The following is a 6419-nucleotide window of genomic DNA, read 5'->3' on the forward strand; positions in this document are numbered from 1 at the left end:
GGGGGGGGGGAGGGGGACGGGCAAACGCTGGCGAGGCGATGTCCTAGAATTTCAGAGCTGAACTAGCCCAGAGGATGGCCGCGCTGGCAAGGACCTCGGAGCAGCCTCAGTGAGCGCGCCCTCAGCCCGTCCGGAGCGGAGCTGGACCGGACAGCGGAGAACTTCCGAGCCGGGCCCTAAAGACCCAGAACGCACAACCTGGGCTGAGGAGGGCGCTTACAACACCCAGACTGAGCCGGACCTTCAAGGGCGGCGCATTGAGTTTTCCTGCTGGGGGTGACTAGAACCCAGAAGCTAGAATGGCACAGTTGAGGGTCCTCCCAGCCTCCACCGCAAAATGTCAGAGCCTCGGCTCAGAGTTTGTCGGGTTCCCCAAATAGTGATTGCCTAACGGGGGCCCTCCCTGTGCTGGACTCCTGAGGAGGCACGGATGGCCTGCCCCCACAGAGTCTTATGATGAGTAAGGGGAGGTTCAGCAACCCCTAGAAACTCGGGTGGGTCCCGACATGCCCCCTAATGGCCCCGTGCAAGACAGGGGGAGTTGGTATGGAGGACAGCTCGGCAGCCTGCTGGGAGAAGCGGGAGCGGCAGCAAACGTTGCACGGAGAGAGCCATTTAAGAGTGGGGCCTTGAGAGGAAGATGGGGTGAAGGGAGCTTTGCTGGGGACCCGGAGGAAAGGCCCAGACTGGGCTGGAGCACTGGGCCACGAGCCCCTCTTGGGTCAGCCTGGGGCCTTCTCTGTGGCTGCCCCCCACGCCTCCAAGGCTCTCCCTGCTCTGCTTCCCTGGGCCCCCGAATTTGCTTTCCCTTAGTTCTTTGCTACGAGTCCCACAGGTGAGTTGTACAGACACATTTGCTTATTCGTTTCCCCCACCAGATCGAGCTCCTCGAAGGGGGAGGGGAGACTTGGTTTGACCTCTCGGGCTTGGCACATGTTCTGCCCTGCTCAATGCTTCCCGACCTGGCAGAGGTCCTGGCTGGCCACTTTCTTCTGCAGCTCACTGTGTTTCTGAGGAAGATGATTGAGCTACTTGTCCAGGGAGCTCAGATCTGAACTGGGGAAAACTCATCTTGCTGGCCTGCTGGGTGCTCTCTGCACACTGGCGCCCCCTGGTGCCCGCCTGGTATATAGCAGGCACCAGAGGATGGATTGGCGGGTAGTCATGGCAAATGAAGCTGGAGAGGCGAAGTGCAACCACACCAGCCAAGCCCAGGAGTAGCAGGCCAGGCAGTGGTCATCGATGAGAGGGGCAGGAAGAGGCCTGCTCTGGGAAGAAGGGACTGAATGGAGCCAGGGAGTTCTGGCTAAAGGGGAAAGCAGCAAAATTAACTGGGTTCTATTTGGAGAAGGGGGTGGCTGTCGGACCTTGAGAGGGGCAAATCGGAGAGGAACCTGAGAGCTGCTGTGGTTCAGCCTTTGTCCCACTGTCTGAGACAAGCACCGGAGTCTCAATGTAGACTGTCAAGCCGGGAGGGGCCTAGAACAGAGAATGTCAGAGCTGGCAGGCCCAGAACAGTGAATGTTCACAGCTAAGAGGCCCAGAACAGGGAATGCCAGAGCTGGGAATCCTAGAACAGGGAATGTCAGAGCCGGAAGGAGCTAAGGATACAGGGAATATCAGTGAGTCGACTTTAGAAGTGATCTAGCTTAGCACTCTGCTGGAGAAAAAGACTTTGGCCTATTCAGGAGAAGAGTCTTAGTAGAGTGACATCTAACTCCTGGAGATTCCCTTCCCATTTCCCCTCCCCCCACCACAGGCTCACTTGCACAGATTTTTATAGTCGGCTTTCACTAGGCAGGCACACATGTGGAGTGCGTGCCCAGGTTCACACTGCCACTGGGATGGCCTGGTAGTCTTACACAGAAAGGACCAGGGCCGCCTGCTTTCCTTCCACTCTCTTCTACAGGTCTCCAACAGCATCGGGGACCCTTTCGCTCTTTCCTATTGTTTGTCTCATCCCTCAAAGCCTCATCCCAGCTAACCTCTCACCTCAGGCCCTTACGGCGAAGAGCCTCAATTTACCCTTTCAGTAGAGAGACCATTTCTCAGGAACTCCGCCTCTACTTTATGCCCCCAAAGCCTCTTTAATGTTCCCAATTTTCTTTTCCCTTTTTCTAGTCTCTGACAAAGAAGTAACCCTTTTGAGAATGCACATCAGGTTCCCTCAGTGGGGGACACCTCGTGTCTCTGCCCTGGACTCCCTTATCAAGGGATTGTGTCATGGATCCAGGAAGTTCCTAAGAGGGGTGGGTATAAAAAGCACAGAAATGTTGGTGACCTCAACTCTCTCCAGCATGATGTCTGTAGTGGTGGTGGTTCAGTTTTGAGTCCTGCACAACTCTTCATGGCCCCATTTGGGGTTTTCGTGGCAAAGATACTGTAGAGGTTTGCCATTTTCAGCTCATTTTACAGATGAACTGAGGCAAACAGGGTGAGGTGATTTGCCCAAGGTCACCTAGCTAGGAAGTATCTGAGGCAAAGATTTGTACAAGAGGAAATGAAGTCTTCCTGAGTCCAGGCCCTCTCTTAGCTGCTTTCTCTGTGGTTAATATTTCTATGCCAATTTTAGGTTTGGAAAGCATTTTACATTAACTTATCTGATCTTTATAATTCTCTAAAGTAGGTGTTCTGAACTCCATTTTACAAATGAGGAAACCGAGGCACAGGTACAGTTGTCGAGGGTCAGACAACTCACGTTCAATCATTCCCCAACTGGGCAGGCTGTGGTCCATGATTGTGAGGGAATACTGTCGCTTAATAAGAAATGACAGATGGATTTCAGAAAAACTTGGACTTGCATGAACTGATGCCGAGTGAAGTGAGCAGAACCAGGAGAACAGCGTACATAGTAACAGCACCATCATTCCATGAATTCCGAAACACTTCGCTACTCTGGTCAATGCAGTGATCTAAAACAGTTCCAAAGACCCGTACTGAAAATGCTTTCTACCCCCACAGAAAAAATGGACTTGAGTGAAAATTGAAGTAGAATTTTCTCTTTGTGTGTAATTTTTTAAGGCAACAAGACTAATAGGAAAATGTTTTTTAATGACTTCTCGAGGGGTGAGGGGACAGGAAAGAGAATTTGGAACCCAACATTTGAAATGATTATTAAAATGTTTTAATGTGATTGGGAAATGTTTGCTGAAATAAAAATATAGTTTAGAAAATAAGTACTTGTGGATTCCTTGCTACCCAGTCAGGAGTAATGACTATTTTGAGTTTTCAGGGTTTTTGAAATGGAGCCCAGGGAAGTGAGAAGAAGGAAAAGGGGTACAGTTAGTGGGAATAGGGTGAAGCATGGAGCAGGCTTTCCTGAAATACTGTTTCGGGGAAGGAGAGTGGGCCCTTGTTGAGGTTCTCTGGGGTATGGTTTCTGGTGTGGGCTTGGACATGGTGAGGAGGGTGTGGGATGGGCAGCCCCACCATTGCCATCCTATGTTTGAACAGAGCACTTTTCTCACACTCCATTATGTTACTTCTGGTTCCGATTATGCCCATTTTACAGAGGAGGTGACTGAGGCTGCTAGAGGCTCATGATTGGGGCAGTTAGGTGGTACAATGAATTAGAACACCAGCCCTGGATTCAGGGGGATCTGAGCTTAAAATCCTACCTCATAGACCCTTGACATTTACTAGCTGGTGACTTTGGGTAAGTAACTTATTCCCATTACCTAGCCAAAAAGTAAAAAAAAACAAAAACAAGGAGACTCATGGTCACACAGCTAGGAAACAGCTCCGGCCAATTCAGGCATCTTCAGCTCACTTTGTCCTGCTCAGAACTCTGTCAGGTGCTCTGGTCCCATTCTAGATGTCACAGAAAACTCCAAGTCTGTCGGTCCATTCCCAACAATCCTTGTCTCCAACCCCATAGCTTCTCTTCTTCCTCTTTCTCCAATGGAGCTTGAACATCTCTTCCAGAAATGGTGCCTCGCCTTGATCCCAGTCCTGTATCCTTGCCTTGGCTCTCTCCCGGTCTTTGGGGCTGCTTCTCAGCCTTGGCTGTGGTCTTTGGGATCAGCCTCACCCCCACCCTGAGAGCCTGTTGACCCAAAGTTGGGGACAGCTGCCCTTCATTACCCTTGAATGGCTGGCACCATCCCTGGCTTTATCAGTCTTTCTCTCCTGCCCTGCCTAGTATGGGCAGAGAGCCTGGAACTAGAGGCCAGGCACAGTTTTATCTACCGAGGGCCCTGAGATGGGGGGATCCGGGCCATGCCCACAGAGGTGCCAAGTCAATGGTGTCATTTCATGAGGACTCTTTGTTAGGATCATGGAGGAGTTAGCAGGGAAGAGAGAATGATGTGGAGTTCTTGGGTTCCCTCCATATCTCAGGCTCTGGCAGCTCTTTCCCTCGGCCAATCCTTACTCTATTTCCAGACCTCAGTTTCTCCAGCCCTAGGCTGGATATTTTGCTCCTACTATCTGGACTGCCAGGGAGGCTTAGATTACCGGGAGCGGGGACAAAGCTTCAAGAAAGGAACCGGTTAGGCCTGAGCTCACCTTGATAACGAGGGAGAGGCCCAGGCGTCGACTCCCTGTCTCCCTTAGGTCTGGCTTCTCCCCTTTCTGCCTCTCTCCCTCCCCCAGCTTTTGAAATCTCAGCCCTGAGAACCACCACCCCCCCCCCACCAGGGGAAAGCCCTACCTAAGGGATGAGAGCATGGGATTTAGAGTAGGAAGACATCTCAGAGGTCAGCTGGTGCTGCAAACTCAGCACCCGTCCCATTGCACTGGCATTCAAGGCCTGGCCTCAGAGCCGGGAGGGAAGCAGCTGGAGGCGACCGCTCCCATGAGCAATCTGGAGGGAGTTGTAGGTAGGCATATGTTGGGTCATTAAGAGAAACGCCTAATGGGACTCATGGGACCCTCTCAGCGCACTCAAACTGAAGTCTGGCATAGTAGCGAGGGCCTTGGGTCTGGGTTCTGGCCTCTGCCATGTCTGCGCTTACTGCTGGGATAACCGTGGCTGGCAACCTCACTTCTCTGTCCTCAGTTTCCCCATCTGTAAAAGTGAGGGGCTTGGGCTAGACTATGCCTGAGGTCTCTTCCAGGTCTCACTGATCTTACCTAAATAAGGCAGTGGCTGGTATGTGGAGGCCCAGAGCAAAGCCAGGCAGGGCCCGGGGAGAAGAGAAGGGGCATTGTTCTAGGGCCCTCTCGGGCAAGGCCTGGGTGGGGCTAGAAGGGTATGCGCCGGAGCTGGGCTCTGCGGGGGGCCAGGCCAGACCAGAACAGAGCCCGTCTCAATGTCTGCTCCTCACTTCTCTCCCTGGAGGGTCTGGCTTTGGCCCTATCTCCTTTCAGTTCTTGAATATGTCTGGCCCAGGAAGAGTGGGGCGGGCTCAGACAGCTCCCCACAGACCATCAGTGAATCAGCTCTTGCTGCCCTCCCTCTGCTGCCTACCTTGGGCATCTCTCCAGGGACCTCCCACCAAGAGGGGTCAGGAAGCTGCACTTGTGGCTGCCCGTCCAGAGACACTGCGCTGTCCATGTGGGCTGGGGGAAGCCGCTGCTCTTTTCTGGCCTCAGTTTCCTTATCTGTTTGCTAAGAACTGACATTTCTGGGGTGTTCTGGGGTTTGAAAAGCAGGTCATCTATGTGAGCTCATTTGCTCCAGCAGTCTGTGCGGATGGCATGAGAGTGCCCAAGCAGAAGAGGTGTGCCCCAAAGTTCTACACTCAGCATTGGAAGTAAGCTCCCTCCCTCCTCCCTCCCTCCTGTTTTCCTCTTCCTTATCTCACTTTCCTTCCTCTCTCCTTCCCTCCCTTCTTTCCTCCCTCCCTCCCTCTTTTCCTTCCTCCCTCTCCCCTCCTTTCCTTCCATAACTGGGAATAATTTCCACATGCCCCATTCAACTACTGGAGATGCTCTTGAAAGGAGCCTAAAACTGGAGCCAATGAGAGGGGAGACTCCTCCCCATACCCTCTTTTACCCATATCCACCCTCTAACCCTGCCTTGAAGCAAAGGGCTGGGGATGTTGGTTTCTGTCCCGAGTGCTTTGTCCTCCTCAGCCTCTGTGGCCAAAGGTAATCCCCGGAGGGGCGTTCAGCATGGTGACGGGGTCAGGCTTGCAGGTGAGTTGGGGGGCATGGAAGCCCTGAGAAGCCAGGGTGCAGTGAACCTGGGTCCAGGGCTTTGCACCCAAATAGCCTCCCCTCCCCAGGGAGATGAGTGAATAAATATTTCTTCCCCCCAGCATATCTGTTAGTGACTAATAGAGCAGGGGTGCAGATGATACTCCTAGTCATTAATCAGTGGGCATTTATTAAGTACCTACTTTTTGCTGGGTCCTGAGCTAAATTCTGGCTTTATTGATTACTATTTTTATTTATTTTTTTTTTTTTTTGCGGAGGCGATTGGGGTGAAGTGACTTGCCTAAGGTCACACAGCCAGGGAATGTCTGAGGGCAGAT

The 6419-nt window shown here is 52.4% G+C and overlaps 1 long non-coding RNA gene across 1 annotated transcript; it reads left to right on the forward strand.

The window, feature by feature from the left end:
• Positions 1 to 24: 24 nt before the first annotated feature.
• Positions 25 to 3133, forward strand: LOC141546131 (uncharacterized). The gene is made up of 2 exons (XR_012483245.1): positions 25 to 2249; positions 2627 to 3133. It is a non-coding gene; the product is annotated as an uncharacterized LOC141546131 (long non-coding RNA).
• Positions 3134 to 6419: the final 3286 nt, after the last annotated feature.

Source organism: Sminthopsis crassicaudata, chromosome 6, assembly GCF_048593235.1.
Source record: "Sminthopsis crassicaudata isolate SCR6 chromosome 6, ASM4859323v1, whole genome shotgun sequence".
NCBI classification, from domain to species: domain Eukaryota; kingdom Metazoa; phylum Chordata; class Mammalia; order Dasyuromorphia; family Dasyuridae; genus Sminthopsis; species Sminthopsis crassicaudata.